The sequence below is a fragment of the Amblyomma mixtum genome, chromosome 3 (assembly GCF_055824585.1).
Source record: "Amblyomma mixtum isolate Tamu chromosome 3, ASM5582458v1, whole genome shotgun sequence".
NCBI lineage: Eukaryota > Metazoa > Arthropoda > Arachnida > Ixodida > Ixodidae > Amblyomma > Amblyomma mixtum.
The window spans coordinates 134504754-134520054 of record NC_143014.1 but is presented as its reverse complement, the minus strand read 5'-3'; the positions used below and the strand labels follow the sequence as shown (position 1 = coordinate 134520054).

Genomic DNA, 15301 nt, shown 5'->3' with positions numbered 1-15301 from the left:
ATTTCTCAAGGAGTTTCTAAAGCGAGTCATTACAGAATTTCTTTTAAAGGACATTAGCCACATTTCTATAGCAGTGCGGTGGCCAATTAGTTATTGAAACACTGTAGCCAAATTCTATACAGATTCAAAAGCAGCACATTACAATGAAATGAGTGCGCTCAAAAGGGTTTCTAAAGAGACTCCTCAAGGAGTTTCTAAAGCAACTCATTACAGTCTTTCTTTTAAAGGACGTTAGCCGTGTTCCTATAACAATGCGGTGGCCAATTAGTTATTGAAACTCTGGACAAAAATTCCATACAGATCTAAAAGAAACTCATTACATTTTAATGAGTAAATTTGAAAGACTTTCTAAAGAATCACAAAAGCAATTTTTGTAAGGGTAAACGCCGACGTGTAGTATTTTGTAACTGGAAAGGCCACACAAAGTCTCAGTTTTGCGCATGAAATGTTTTCTCACGACACCTCCCCCCCCCCAGATCCTTTTTGTTTCGATACTGTACCAAATAAATATGGCTCATTAATTTGATAAATCTGGAATGTGTTCTAATTGCTGGCCGCACCACTTTGCTCGCGAGCCGGATCTATTTGTTGTTAAGCTCGATACTCCCGCGCGTCTCTGCCTCACCTAGGCTGCCCACAAAGTTCGCGTTCGTGTGGGCGAAGTCCTTGGAAAGGACGAGTGTGCTCATCCTTCAACCGACTGCGATGCGGTTACACGGCTCATGTGAACCGGATGAAAATAGACCGGACGGATTCTGTACATTTCTGGCATAGCAACACAGGCCGTGCCAGAGAAACAGCATACATCATACACGGGCGTCTGCCATAGATCGTCTGTCCAGGACGAAACCCGAGAACTGCTCCGATGTCCTTGCAAGCGTCTAGGGTTACACAATGGGCTGCATGAATCAGGTGGTGGGTCTCGCTTCGAGTGCGAATCATATCCATAAGTCACCGGTCGTTTCTTCAGGGCGCCCTTCGCAGGTCTGCTGGCGGATGTAAGTCGAGAGATGGGACAGAGCAGGACGCAAGCTCATGTTCAGTGATATCTCTGCATAAAGCCTTTTAGCCCGCCGCAGTTGTCACCTGCGGATTCAAACCTTTCGTCGCTGAAATGAGTCAGTTTTGCTGAAGCCACAGATGTCTGAAAGTACTACTTTGAGAACTGACTTTCCGTGCCCCGAAAGTCTCGATTTTGTCAAGATAGGCAACAAAAGCTGCCGCAATCCGGCCTTATTAACAACGGCAATCATCGAGCTCCGCTATAATCTGCCTAGATATATAGCCAACAATTCTGGACAAAAGCATTTTTAAACGGCAGCCAGTTTATGAACGCAGTTTTTTCATATATTGTAAGATTTCGCTATATAACAATCAATATAGCCGCTGATCTCCCATCGGCAGTCTTGCATATTTTTGATATTAACGTTTTTGCTGTCGTCAAGAGCGTTGCCCATGTGTTTTCTATGGCAGCCTTAACTGCTCCATGCAAGCGATGGAGAAGCTTTAAAAGAAAGATTTTGTTGCGCATCGGAAGAATGAACCATTGCCTTCAATATTTCCATAACAGTATCTTACCATTTTGCAATATTAAAATATTTGTCCGAAAATGTTGGGCATGCGCCACTGTCACATCTCAGGTGTCCGTTCACGAAATGTAGCTCAAGAGGTAGAAAAAACAAGAAAAAAAAAACAGTCTGTTTCGATCTCTTCCTGGGCGAAGAAGTCGCAAACCGTATAAATGACCGAACATACTCATGGACCAGCAGGTATACACGATGCTGTTCCATTCCCTTCGATCAAATGATGGCCACGTGATCCAGGAGTGGGACAACATTGACTTTTCTGCTGCGACGCTACGTAGTAGTGCTGCCACTACGACAATGGCGTATATCGTAGAATGCTTGCGATAGAGCCATTGGTGTCAAACGTGGTGGATATATCTTGGGACTAGCCACGTCGAGCTGACATGACATTGGAGTTGCCAAAGAAGCCGTTTGTTGCCGATAAACGAGAACGATTTTTTTTTTTAATAAATCAGCTACTGCAGCCAGTGTCGGTGTATGAGCAGACAAGACGAAGACTCACAGAAGGACGCGTACGCTCCGCTTTAACTTCTGTACCACGACGGGCCAGTGCTGTTTTCCAGTTCTCCGGATTGGCCCCACCGATGGCTTGTAGTGCAAACCACGAGTGGCGTCCGTGCGCCGAGTGGCGCAGTGCAGCGCGCGAGTGACGCACCTGAAGGGGGGGAGACGCGGGCGGAGGAGCAGCAGCGGCGCTGCCAAGGCCGCCTGGTTCCTCCGCCGGTGCAAGGGCGCCGCGACCGCGATAAGGACAACACGCGCACGCGCCCATCTAACGAAACGCAACGCGCTCAGCTGTTGGGTCGCCGCCGCGTATTGTGGACGGCCGGCGACGTCGCGCGTGTGGCCCGGGAACTCCGGGGCGACTCTCACTTTCCTCCAAGCGGGGACGACCCGGACGAGGAATAATAGCGGCGAGGAGGTCGGAGGAGGGCGAGCGAGAGACGAGCGGCGGCCGCCTTTGGCGCGGCCAGTTATTTCTCGGAAGCCGAGCGACGCGAACGGTGCGCGCAGCCGAAACGTCGGCACTCGTTCTCCCGCTCATCGGCCGCAGCAGCTGGCCCGACGCCTGACTCGCCCGCTTCTCCGCGCGGCACCCACTGCTGTGGGCGCACCCACGTCGTCGTCACCCGCCGCCTGCCCAGACGTCTCGCTCCCAATCGGCGCAGCATCGACTGGCACCGTCTTCGTCTCACTGCCCGCCCTGCGAAGTCTGATAGTGCAGCCACAGCCGTTGCGCTCTCTGTGAAGGAGCCCATCTTCAGCTGGTGAGTGTGTGACACGCTTCGCCGCAAAGCAGCTCATGGCTAGATCTGGTGTCCGAAGCGCCAAACGGCCTCGCGAGAGAACGCAACGTTTCTGCAGGGATTTTATTCTTGTATTAACCTTCACGTTACAAGCGAGGCATGTGCGCGGCAGTGGCTCTCTGCGTCATTTCTGGCACCATTGCTTTTCTGTTACTGCTGAGGTTTGCCTTGGAGGACCTTGCCGCTTCTGGCGCTGGCAGTTAGCTAGGTGTGAGCTTGGCTCATAATTCTCGTAGAATGCGGGCTCGGTTGGCCAAATGAGCTGGCTACTGGCCTCTGTTCTTACTCGGGTAAGGTACACCTGGTACTTTTCTTCTCGGTCGCTACTGCGCGCTGACACCTTAGAGATGTGAGACACGACCAGGACGGCTCCATGGTTACGCTCAGCACTTCAGTCGCCTCGTTTTTCAAGCATTCGGTCGATTGATCGATAAAGAAATCAATCAATCGATCGAGCTGTACATAAATCAACGCCCGCTGTCTCCGCTGCGCGGGTGAGTTCTGCGGCATGTACGAATCGCTGCTACTCCAGGAAAATAGGTCATACACGATTGGAACAAAAAAGAAGTATACCGCGTTTCTCGGAGACGCACGGGGGCTTTAAAACCTGACTTGTCGCTTTATTTTTCGTCGAGCTTTTGTGAGTGTGCTCGAGAAATTATTAGCTCAAGCGTCTAGCTCGTCGTCGGCCGACCTCGGCGTTGCTTTCTTAAGCGCGTGCTCTACGCGAGCTCGGAGCGCGCGTAGCCCGTGACGTACTCCCGCCCGGACAAAGCTGCTGTTCCACGCCACCGCTGTTCTCGCACATGGGTTATTACGCGCAGGGCCCGAGACGAAGAGCCGCGCATTGTCTGCGAAAGTAGGCAATTCCTCGTGCCCTCGACGGGACGGGGAAACGCGAGAGCTCTCTCTCTCATTCTCTGGCTCAACGGTGGAGAAAGCTATAATTCCTCGCCGGCGATCCGGAAGTGACAAAACCGACGGGGGAACATAGAAGCCAAGCGCGAACGGCCGCTGCCAATTCCGCGCTTATTCCGTATTCTCCCCCTGGAGCGGACTTAGAGCCGCGTTTGCGGTTCATGCACCGAGCACAGTGATCGACGACCACTCTGGACGCTTGCACGCCGTCATTTGTACCGACTACAATAGAAAGAAAACAAAGAAGGTCTTTATTATGTATTTATTGTTGTTGTTTTTTTTTTTCTCTCTGGCTGAAGCCGGTGTTTCTTTTTCCCCACAGCGCCCCGACGACAGGGAAGAAAAGTGCCGTGCGGGGGAGGGCCGGGGGAGGGGTGCATGTGGCTATCCGCGATGTTGTGGTTTCTTACGCGGCCGCCGTTTGTTGATGATGATGGTTGGCGACCGGTTGTGTAATTGCTCGACGCAGATTGTTTTCGCGACCGGGTGCCTGGTACGAGCGGGCGTCTGTCGCTAAACGCGAACCTCTCCCGTCCGTGCCTTCACTTTCTCCGGCTCGACGACGGCGTTTTATATACGGAGATCCTGTTGGCAAGCGGTCAAAACGCGCCCGACGACTCTTCCTCTGACCATACGCACCTGGGCAGGGCCGCGCTCTCCCGTCCATCTCGGGCCGCGAAGGGGCGCTGCCGAGTCGGCGGGAGAGGGGGAACAAGGAGGTGGTTTGGTGATGAGAAAAAGAAGAGAACGCACACTCGACCCATTGGCTTGATTAGGTAACGCGCGCGCAGTGTATATACTTACGTCACTGGAGCGAGCGCTCGCAATGGCCATCTGTGTACCTGCAGCACTGAGCTAATGGGCATATCCGAAAGAATCGTGAATGCATCCTTTCCTTCTTTTCTTCTTGTCTTCCTCGTCATGCGGCCCGCGCACAAGAGCACAAAGAGTTGCCTGAAGGCCGCGCAGCGACTATAAGGATATATGGGAGACGGCGCCAGAGATCTTCGAGCACCACTTTTGTTGTTCTTTTTCTAATTGAGGTGGCGGCGACTGCAGCCATGTTTCGTTCCTGGAAGCGTCAGCGTGCCCTTGTGCACTGTTGCAATTCGCATTCGACGAAGCGAGGCTACGCCTTTCGAGACTAAAATCGCGAGTCTAATTGCTCCGTCTTGGTTCATGCTCCGGCTGATTGCTTTTAGGCGCGCTGGAAGATTTAACCACAGATTAGAGGGCAACTGATCTTCCGTAGGCGACCATGCGTGCAGCTAAAGAGACGTGATGAGCTGCTACGAAGGAAGAAAGAAAGTAATAAAACGATGTTCTAAAGTGTTATGGCAGATTATATGCCCATCGACTGCATGGCGCAACCAGCATATATACTCGTGCATTTAGCGTATCCGCGTTCTGCTGTCCGCGCTTAAGGAATTTGTTATGGCGATGCGGAAGTCGAGTCAGAGACACACAATGTACTCGATCGGATGCGCAGTCTCTGCTTCGTTGCGGGAAAGGTTTTGCAGCTGTCGCTGGTCGTCTGACCAGTGCGATAACGCGAGGCCTGTATATGTATAGACCTGTGTGTGCTTAATTTTCCGTTTGCGTTCAACAAGTGATCGAAACACTGCCGTCATCCTGGGTGGATTTAAAGCCGCCCTCCTCCTCTGGGCGAGAAATGTTCTACAGAAGAACCACATGAGTCCTCTTTTTTTTCTGCGAACAAAATTCAATAACTACATTGTGCATATGGGCCCACCCCATCCTCCAATAGTCGTCCACGAATACGCCTGTGGCAATCAAGCTTTTTTTTGCAAACGTTTTGTATATCTGATGTGAAAATAAAGAAAGAAAGAAAGAAAGAAAGAAAGAAGGAAAGAAAGAGAGAGAGAAAGGAAGAAGGAAAGGAAGAGAAAGAAAGAAAGAAAGAAAGAAAGAAAGAAAGAAAGAAAGAAAGAAAGAAAGAAAGAAAGAAAGAAAGAAAGAAAGAAAGAAAGAAAGAAAGAAAGAAATAAAGAAAGGAAGAAGGAAAGAAAGAAAGAAAGAAAGAAGCTACTATTTTACATCAACGAAGTCGCTTATTTCGACGAAACACTCGCACGGCAGGAACTAAAACACACCAACGTTTCACAATTATAAATTCCGCGCAACGTCGGCACGCAGCCATGGTGTGCGAGCGCGGGTCTCCCAAAAATCTGACAGGTCTTGCTTTTGTAAAACACAATCCGAATCCGCGACGGAGATTTGCTGACATGCGCAAATGCATACGCGTTTCTTTGCATCGTGTCTCTGGATACGTTTTTTTTTTTCGGCGGGTTTCTCGCTATTCTCCCCCTATGTAACACCCTCGACTAGAGGGTCTTTGGGGGTATATTGAATAATAAATTTCTGTGTCCTCGTCGAACGTGCACGCGCATTCGTTCGCACATCCGGTTCGCCCCCCCCCCCCCCCCCCCCCATCGCTCTCGCGCGATTTGGAAACAATGCCGCCAAGTTGTTCATTAGTGCCAACGAGATCGAAGCGCAGTCGCACTCGGGCTGGGAACACGCAACGAGCAGCAGCGGCGGCGGACCCCCCGCGATGCGCTCGCGCGCGAGTATTGTGAACGGGCGCGTGCGAGTCATTGTTTGGAGAAGGAAGCGCATCGGCATGTATGCATTAGGCTCTAATGACCGCCACTTAGCGAGCTGCCGCTACCGACCGACGCATCGTTCGGCGGCCGTCGATAATTGATTTGTCTCGTGTCGCTCCTCTTCGTTCGGGTGTATGGGCGCCGACGCACCCCGTAAATGAGAGGCCCGTCCGCATGCAGTGCACGCCGAACGAGTGTCACCCTGCCCCTCGTCCCCGTCGGCCTCGAACGATGCTGGCGAGCAGACCTGAGAGTTTCGGGCAAGGGTGGCCTCATAGATCCGCCTCGACGGTTGTTGCGAGCTATACGCGACCAGCGCTATACGGTCCAGCTGTATTGTATATACCGTAACGGAGCACTTGAAGTGGCTCCGTGCGGGCCAGGCACTGTAAATCTCTGCAGCTGCGCTAGAAATCTGCGGCGGAAGAAAACGAAAAAAAAAAAAATAAAGGCCGGTTGTGTTCTTCGAAACTGAAGGATCGCCTGGCGTGCCAAACCCTGTTTTTGCGTACTGTGTGAGCGCAACCCGTCGGGTCTGTGTGTGCAAGCTGTGCGAGCGAACGAATGGGTCTACCTAGATTCGATTGTTCTTTTCTATAGGATGCCGAGAGCGTGTCGGTGTTGTTTACCATGATTCAGCGCAATGCAATGCCGCAACAGCGTATGGGCCAATATACGGTATATGATATCGGCCTATATATGATATTATGGAAGATCTGTCGGAACAAAGTTTGTAAGCGTCTTAGCGTCTGTGGACTTTCCCCTCTGCAGATGTGCGAATCAAACAACAGCTGTCGTCGCGGCAGGCACCGACAACAGCTGTAGCGGCGGAAGTGAACAGCTTGACAAAGTGCGAGATGCGGGAGCGGCGTTTCTTCGGCCTCCCTGTCCTCTGTAGCGCTTATAAAAGGAAGCAGCCTATTCAACGCTGAAGCGATTTTTTTTTTCGTCGCTAAATTCGGCCAACATCCTTAGTTAGGTTTACGCGGTACGTAAAAGCACGAGTTTTTCTTTCCCCTTTGCATGAAGCGCCTCGTTTCACTGGACCTCTATGCATGCGATGGATTTCTTTTTTGTTAACACGAAGCGCAGAGCATAACAGGTCTATTGTCACCTTAATTACACGCTCGAGAAGCGTACGAAGGGAAACACCGCAGTTTATTTCGTCCAGTCGCAAAAGTTATTTGTAATCACGTCGCCTTTCCGCGTTTTTTCAAATGTAAACTGTACAGAGCGCGTGCGGCATATGGGACCTGCGATGTTGCGCTCAAAGCGCACTCATTTATGGCACCAGACATCTAGTTAAGGTGTTGTCCACTTTTGGCTTGGTTACGGCTTACCCTGCGTGAACGGCGGACAAGCGAGGTTGTGCGCACTAAACTCGGGGCCAAAGGAGGCACGGTCCACGGCTTCACACTCAGGATATGCACTGGAGATCGTAGATCCCACCGTGCGCGCCTAGCTGCCAGCAAGTTTATCCATTGTCTCTCACGCTGCCTCGTCCCTAACCCAGAGATAACGAGACGGACCTTCACGCAAGGACAGCCGTTGTGTACTCCTGTAGTGTTGACGTGCCAAAAAAAGAAAACGCCGCCACTAACTATATGTATAGTTACGTGATGCGCATTGAAGCAAGAGCAGCACAGTGTCTTCTAAGCGGTTTCGTGGACAAAAGAAACTGAAATTAACCCGACACAAAAAAAATATCGCACATGCGTAAAAATATTGGCGCTGCGTGTACTACGCCGCGTCCATTCATGAGCGCCGTTTTGCTGATGAAACCGAAGCTGTGCACTTCTTCTACATACGCTGTGCCTTACTCCAGCAACGCCTTTTCTTCTAGACAGGCAATACCGGGCCTCAAGGACGTACGCTGCTTGAAACACGAGGCCACCAATTAAGGATAGGAGGGGCACAGTCAAGCTCGTTCGCTGCGCTTCCTTGCGGCCTTCGAGAGCTCATTTCGCGGCGCTTTCGAGCGATCATTGCGGCAGCTCGAGCTATTACCCGCTTATCCCCGATTCGAGTTTTCACTCGCTCATCGGGTCGCCCCTTGGGCCCTCGCGTCTGCGGCGGGCTGTTGCTGGCGAGGGTGCGCGTCAGGAGGCGGGCTTCGAGCAGCGTGCGGACACGCACGCTGCAGTCTGGTCGCTGCTTTATTGCGTCTTCCTTTGCCAGCGAGGCCCGGTGGTGACAAAAAGGGTCCGTATACATGCGTAAACGCATGGCCGGGCGCGCATTGTCGATGCGCAGTGCCCTCTTCGTCGCGGCCGCGACGGACGCACGCTTGCGAGGCGTCCACGTATACGAAGCAAAATGTGTCGCGCAACAAAGGCGCTGTGGCGACGCACAAAAGGAACGCGTCCAGAGTGGAGACGTCGGTGCCTGATGAACGTGGGTCACGCATTTCGCTCTCGTTCCGCGCGCGACGCTTCAAGAAGGCGGCGACGCTCGAACCTCGCGCATGCGTCCACGCCCCGCGCACGCACCGGCGGCTGCCCACGTGGGGTCTATTAGCTTTCGGTATGACGACGCGGTGGAACGAAAGCGCGGGCGTTTGTGACGTTGCTTAACGATGTGGCGTCGAAGTTGTTTTGGGCCGTGCGAAACATTTTGTCGTCACGCGTGCCTCTACATCGCCGTCCGTTGGGAAGGAAATGATGAGAGCGAAAAAGATATTTGCCGCGTGCGCCTTGGAAATTTACCTGCTCCCTCGCTGGACTTCTCTCCAATCACCATTAGCTCTGTCGGCGACACCCCGCTAGCGACCAGGCAGAAGACGCAGCCCGGACGCGAGCTCTGCCGTGGCGTCGCTCTTATACGATATGGCACACATCTCCAGCCAAACGGCGGACCGCCTCGCCAAGTCCACGGGCCGTACGGAAATGCATTGAAAGCACCTGCACGATGGAGCCGATCATCAGGCAAACGAGAACCGACTGCGTATACGCCAGAAAACAATGCGGATAAAAAGAAGCGGCAGGACCCATGCTGCCGCGCACCGACTCGGAACCTCTGTGATGCACCTTGGCGTAACTGGCTCTGTTTCCGTTTGTTTCGTTGCTTTAATTCCGCGTACGGAGCTGTGTCCCAGTAAGCAGTCAGTTCCCGCCCTTTCGTTTCTTCGTAGTGAGGCTCCGGGACGGACATCCAATCGTTCAACCGATGCGCCTCCTCCTCTCCCAACCCCTTGCGTATGTACCGAATATCTGCGCTTCCAGCGAGCCTTCTGCCGCTGAGTGGAGAACGCCTACGAGGGTTCCGTCGGCTCCTTCCTCGTACATAATGGCTCATTGTCCGGCCGCGGCCTCAACGTCGGCGACTTCCGTTTCACGCCCGCCTGCCTGTGCCGCGTGTATGCCATAGCGTCGCACACGGGGGGGGGGGGGGGGGGGGGGGGGACTATTTATATCGTGATCAACCGTGGTGAGAGGGCGGTGGACAGGGCGCTCGGGCCACTTCGATTTCCGGTCGCGCCGATTGCATTCAGAGTGGGAAAAAAAGCGGCCGAATGGAAGTGGCTTGAATTGGGACAAGATGTACGAAGAATAAAATAAAAGCAAAAATGAGGAATATTGGCAGACCGAGGACGCGTCTTGCGGGGTTCTTGAATGAGGCTTAAGTAATTCGCTTCAGTCACCAAGTTTTTAAACATGGAGAAAGACGTGCTATGATATGAGCTGCACTAGCGTAAACGACAGATTCGGCGGGAAGTTCACGTCATGAAATCTGAATCGGGGCAGCCAAGCCAAACTTTATATTAAGTGTGAAATTTATGACGCTTAATTTGTCTTTGTTTCTGCTAAAAACTGCGTTTGCTACATCTTTGTTTCGGTATTCACGTGCGCCTTCGTGCCTGCCCAAGGCTGAAGGCAAGCAGTGCATACTCGTCTGGTGTCTACTCTTTCTGGCAGGGTATTCGAGGGTATGCCGCTGTGGTCTACCAGAGCGATGTGTCGGTGCATGGCTTCGTTGTTGTGCTTTTTATTCCCCCTTCCTCCCCCCCCCCCCTCTCCCCCCCCCCCTTTTTTTTTAGTCATTCATTTCATTCGGTCATTCAACACGAGCATGAATAATTCAGTTGCATGTACTCAAAATATGAGCCGGGACTTCGCCGGCTCGTCGAAGACTAACCGCCTGGTTGTGCTCTGGTTTGGCAGGGTGACCCCCCCCCCCCCCCCCCCTCTTTTTTTTCTCTGTGCGCTTTTCTTCTTTTCGTTTTTGTCATCCCCCCAGAATATATTGCCGAGGTCGGGACGCAGTCAAATTAGGCCTTTCCTTCAAACGAAATCCCGATGGCATGTGTGGCATGGTCAACGCGACACCGCTCGCCCCGAGGGCAATGTTTGCTGCCGCTCTCGGTTATAGCTCGCAGGTGATGCAAGCGACGCCTTTGTCGCGCACCGCAGGCGGCGTTTGCTTTCGCTACCGCGCGTCCGTTGCAAATGTTTGTTGTGGCCGCCCCGGCGGGACGGCTCCGCATCGGAAGCGGATTCTGTGTGCGGCTGTCGTTCATTCCCTGGACAGCGGGCGCACGCGTACGTGCACCGCGTAGCGAGCGATCCGCATACGCGCCGCGTCAGCGCGCGTATAGGAGGTATACGTAGTACATACATGGTGTGCGTGTGCGCTCGTACAACACTGGACGCCCTTGTCGGCGGAGCGCGCGTTGTTTCTTCGCGGCCTCGGCGCCGGCCCTTGTTGCCTGGCGGCGCGTCTTTCCCGAAGGGCAGCGAGCGCGGCCCGTGGGGCAGAATACCAAATGGTCGCCGGGCGTTGTCGCAAAAAACGCCTCTGTATGTACGTGTGCCTGCGCGCCGCCCGGTTGTTTCTCCACCACGCACAGTCTTCTGGGGTTCTACCGCGCATGGGTGCCTTTCTCTCGGGGGAGGGAGAAGTCACCGGAGGAGATCGGGAGGTCTTGTCACCGCGCACTGACGAATGGCGCGAGGACCCCGCCAACGCCGCCGAGGCGCATGCATGCCGCGGCGAATAACATGTGAACCGCACCACGCGAGGAGACACGGCGATGGATGCTCCCCATCGCCTGGTCGTCGCTGCCCGGTCGGTCACCGGGAGTTCAAGGTTTTCTTTCTTCGAGTCAGTCGGCTGGCTTGGTACGCGAGAGGCGCATGCTGCACCGAGCCCCTGGCAACCCACGGAGGCGAAGCTAAAGCGCTATAAATCTGTCTCTATGCGGCATGATGCCGTTCCCCCCGCGCCATGGAAAAAAAAGACGGGGATATATTCAGTTTTCTCTCGGAAACCGAAAGCGGTGCGAGTGGGGGAAAACAAAAAGGAGAAGGAAATTTGCGAGAAACGCGTTACGAATGCAGGTGAAGCCGAACGACCGGGGCAACTGCAAACTAGTAGTTGTAAGTTTAGTCACACGCGCAAGCCGCACGCATACCGGAGTCATTTCCTTTCGGCTAGAGGGTAAAAACTTACGGCACGAAAACAAACGAAACCTTTCCGTGGATCCACCTTTACTTGTTATTTTTTTAATACTGGGCTTTTTCTTTTTATTCTGTTCAAATGAATCCCTCTTTTTTCTTTCTAGCACGTGATATTTGTTTCCCCAGCTAAAAATGCGTTCTGTACACAGCAAAGCTGAGTAAAACTGCATGCACAGTGAAATTCTGTGCGCGGTAAAACTTCGAAACAAAGCTGAAGTACATCTAGCTTGCGCCTGAGTGGCTGCACTTGCGAGAAAGTATGCATGGTGTCTGAATCGCAGCATGGCTAGCTTTTGCTCTCCTTGCTTCCCTAGTGCACCGCTCGCACGCTGCAGACAAACCTGCAATGCCTGCAACAAATTTTTCGAAGGCTTGGACGTAACGGGCGCAAGTGTCGTGGTTTGTGTCGGCTCGGGACATGGAATACGTGAGTAAGGAAACGTTCATTGTTATGAACCAAAGAAAAGCTCCTTCGGTGAAGCTCAAATGGCGGTCGCCACCTTTTACGCCTGTTCAGCTACAGCCACTGCTGGTCTGTGAGGGCAGAGAAGGTCAGTGCTCTCCCCAAAGAGCACGGATGGGGTTGATGGTGGGGTGAAGAGAGGGATAGCATCGAACCGTGCGAAACAGAGAGCGATTAATGTAACAGAACAATAGCCCGGAATAGGGAAGCTGCAAGGAGGAGGATATCGTCGCCGAGAGCGGCGAAGGGCAGTGAGGAAAGGTGAGAAGGAGAAAGGATCGTCTTGGTCAGCTCTCATTTCTTGGGAAGCCGGTCCACACGTTATCGATGCCTAGGACCGACACTACAACGGCCGCCGTGATTGGCGCTTGAGAAAGATCGCAACGCACGGGTATATTTAATCTCTTCGCAAAAGCCATCACCATAGCTTACCTGGCGGACCTTCAGTGAGACCACGGTCTTGCTCCGTGAGTGAGACGGCGGGGACGTGGCGAGTAGGGTGTGCACACATGCTTGTTCCATCAACGGCACCTAATTACTGCCGTTCTTTAGCGCACTTCAATCTGAGCTGTCCACTCAACAATGTATCTGGAGGTGTGTCAGCCGTTCTTCAGTATTATTTCGTCATCACCATAGTCGTCGTTCCATCCAGCACACTTACTTTTGGTGTGCGGTCCTGCGCGAGTGTTTCTGTCTAGTTCTCCCTATCTCTCTCTCCCTTTTTAAATCATTGATATGGATAATTGAAAGAGTGCGGCGGCGGCGGCGCAGACCCCTCACTTTGCTTCACCTGCTATCTAGGTCCTTGTTAGACGAATAAATGCGTCTTCACTTCGATAGACGCCGCTTTGTTCGGCGGCGGTGTCGCGACACGCTCCTGTTCCGCCGTCCGTGCAGCGTATCTCGAGGCAAGCGTGGAAAAACCCTGGGGCTGGCTCCCGCACCCGATAGTGCGCGGCACATCGTTTCGCCGGAGGTCAGGGAACTGCCTTCCTGCTCCCTGCAGGCGCCCGCCCGGCATAGTCGGCGGCAGAGGCAGCCCGGGTCGGTCTGCAGCACGGCCGTTGACTGCCGCCCTTGGGCGCACGCGCCCGGTCGCCGCAAACCTGACTTCACTGACCGGTCCAGTTTGTCGCGTTTCCGCATCGCAAGGAACCGGCGCTCGTATTCGACTGGTTTTCTTTACCGCACAGTCCGTTAACGAGTCGATAGGCAGGGAAGGCCTGCGAGAGTCTTGCCTCTGTATTTCTCGTCCCACGACGGTAAACGTGAAAGCATCCGGAACGCGATCGTCGCTACCGGCCAGAAAGGAAAAAAAGAATTGGAGGGAGAATGCTGCCGCACGCCAGCCGTCACTGACTAGGAAGTGAAAGAGAAAAGGGAAAGGATTAGACGAGAAAACTGAGGCCGTGTTCACAGCGGGAGTGACCTGCGCCTCGGATACAGTCTCGCTGAATATCGTTACTGTGGCGCCAGCGCAGGGGCTACAGCCAAATCGCGATACGAATTTATGCGCGCGACAACAGCTTTGTGAATCCGGTGCGCGGCTGGCTGGCGATAGACATTTTCCACGCGTGAATAAGCCTCGGAGCGTCATGCAGGTGGGTGTAATTAGTATACAATCTCCTCGAAGTTCTGCGTTCCTGGGCAACACCCGAGTTATGTTATCCTTGACTGAAGGCTGAAGGGCGGTGTATATGTACTTTGGCCAGGCATTACTGCAGGACAGACTCACCTCGTTATCGTCGCCCATCTGCGTACCGCTTATGAGGTACAGTCGAAGCCGGATATATCGAACTCGAAGGGGATCGCAAAATAGTTCGATATATAGAAATTGAAATAGATAGGCTTATCTGTAGCCTAGAAGTGCGAATACATTGCACCTACGCTACTGAAGCGCTTCTTGCAGCGAGGTGCCGCCAGCCAGGCGTGTTGGCAGTTCACCGGTCGCTAGGCGTTGCTAGGTCTAACTGCATCGCATCGAAGCAGCTGCGGAAGGTACTTCGAAAGCTTTGCCTATCACAAGATGTCTAATCATGTTACCAGTAAACTGTAAATAGGATAATCGCTCAATAAAGTTAGCGTACAGTTGGTTCCCTCAATGCGAGAGGCACCGCTGGGTTTTAGTTAGTTAAATCGACTTCACTGCATGACAGCAATGCGGCGTGGAAAAGGAGTACAAGTGACTGAAGGCCATCTTCAAGCGCACCCCACGTTCAGCTCGTCACGTGGTTTCACAGTGCTAGCGCTGCCAGCAAGGTGCCCAATGCCGCGCAGCCGGCACGTCTCCGCGCACGAAGAGGTCGAAGACGGCTGTTAGGAGAAACGTAATTTGCAGAGGCGCGGTGCGCATTTCGATGCAGCGAACGAACGGCGAAACTTCAGTTCGGTATACAGCGCAGCTTTCCTGTTCTTCTGCACAGTATTTTCAAGGGGATAATCTGTGTGTTCGATATATCTAGGCTGGGCTATATTGGCAACGTAACTGCTTGCACGAGCTTCGTCGGCACGGAAACAAGCGCTCTGGTCAGTCCGAGAAGAAAAGGGTGTCGTTCCCCCCTATCTTTCCGCTATATCTTTATTTATAGTTCCCTCTCTTGCTATACATATAGCGTTCGCCGGTTTTCTGATGCACTTGGAAGGCAGGACGCGGTCACAAAAGTACTGTGAAAAAAAGAAAACGTAAGAAGAGAAATAGCGTGCTCACTTACGACTGACCGAAGACCGAGAATCCGGGCACGCACGTTCGGGCTGTGCGCTGTACCACATTGGAATTGAGGGGGAAGTCGCGAAAAAGAAGCGGTAGCATCTGAACCTATTGGTTTTGGCCCAGCCGTCAACCGCGTGCTTAACATTCGTCGGCTTACGCCATAGCCGTGTGTCTGTCAGCGGGCTCTGAAGCTCATCGACAGAGACGCGACGCCGCGTTCACGGCCCCAGAGAG

General features: G+C 53.0%; 1 protein-coding gene across 3 annotated transcripts in view; it reads left to right on the top strand.

Moving 5' to 3' along the window:
* LOC149352002 (Ig-like and fibronectin type-III domain-containing protein 2) overlaps nt 1–15301 on the top strand; it is a 197760-nt gene that overhangs the window by 116524 nt on the left and 65935 nt on the right. The window contains exon 1 of one of the 3 annotated variants that reach the window (XM_089581242.1): nt 2415–2854. The exons of the other annotated variants lie outside the window; for them this stretch is intronic. The gene's annotated coding sequence lies outside the window, so the exon portion shown is untranslated. Of the gene's footprint in view, nt 1–2414; nt 2855–15301 lie in introns of those variants that run through there. 3 annotated transcript variants of the gene reach the window in all.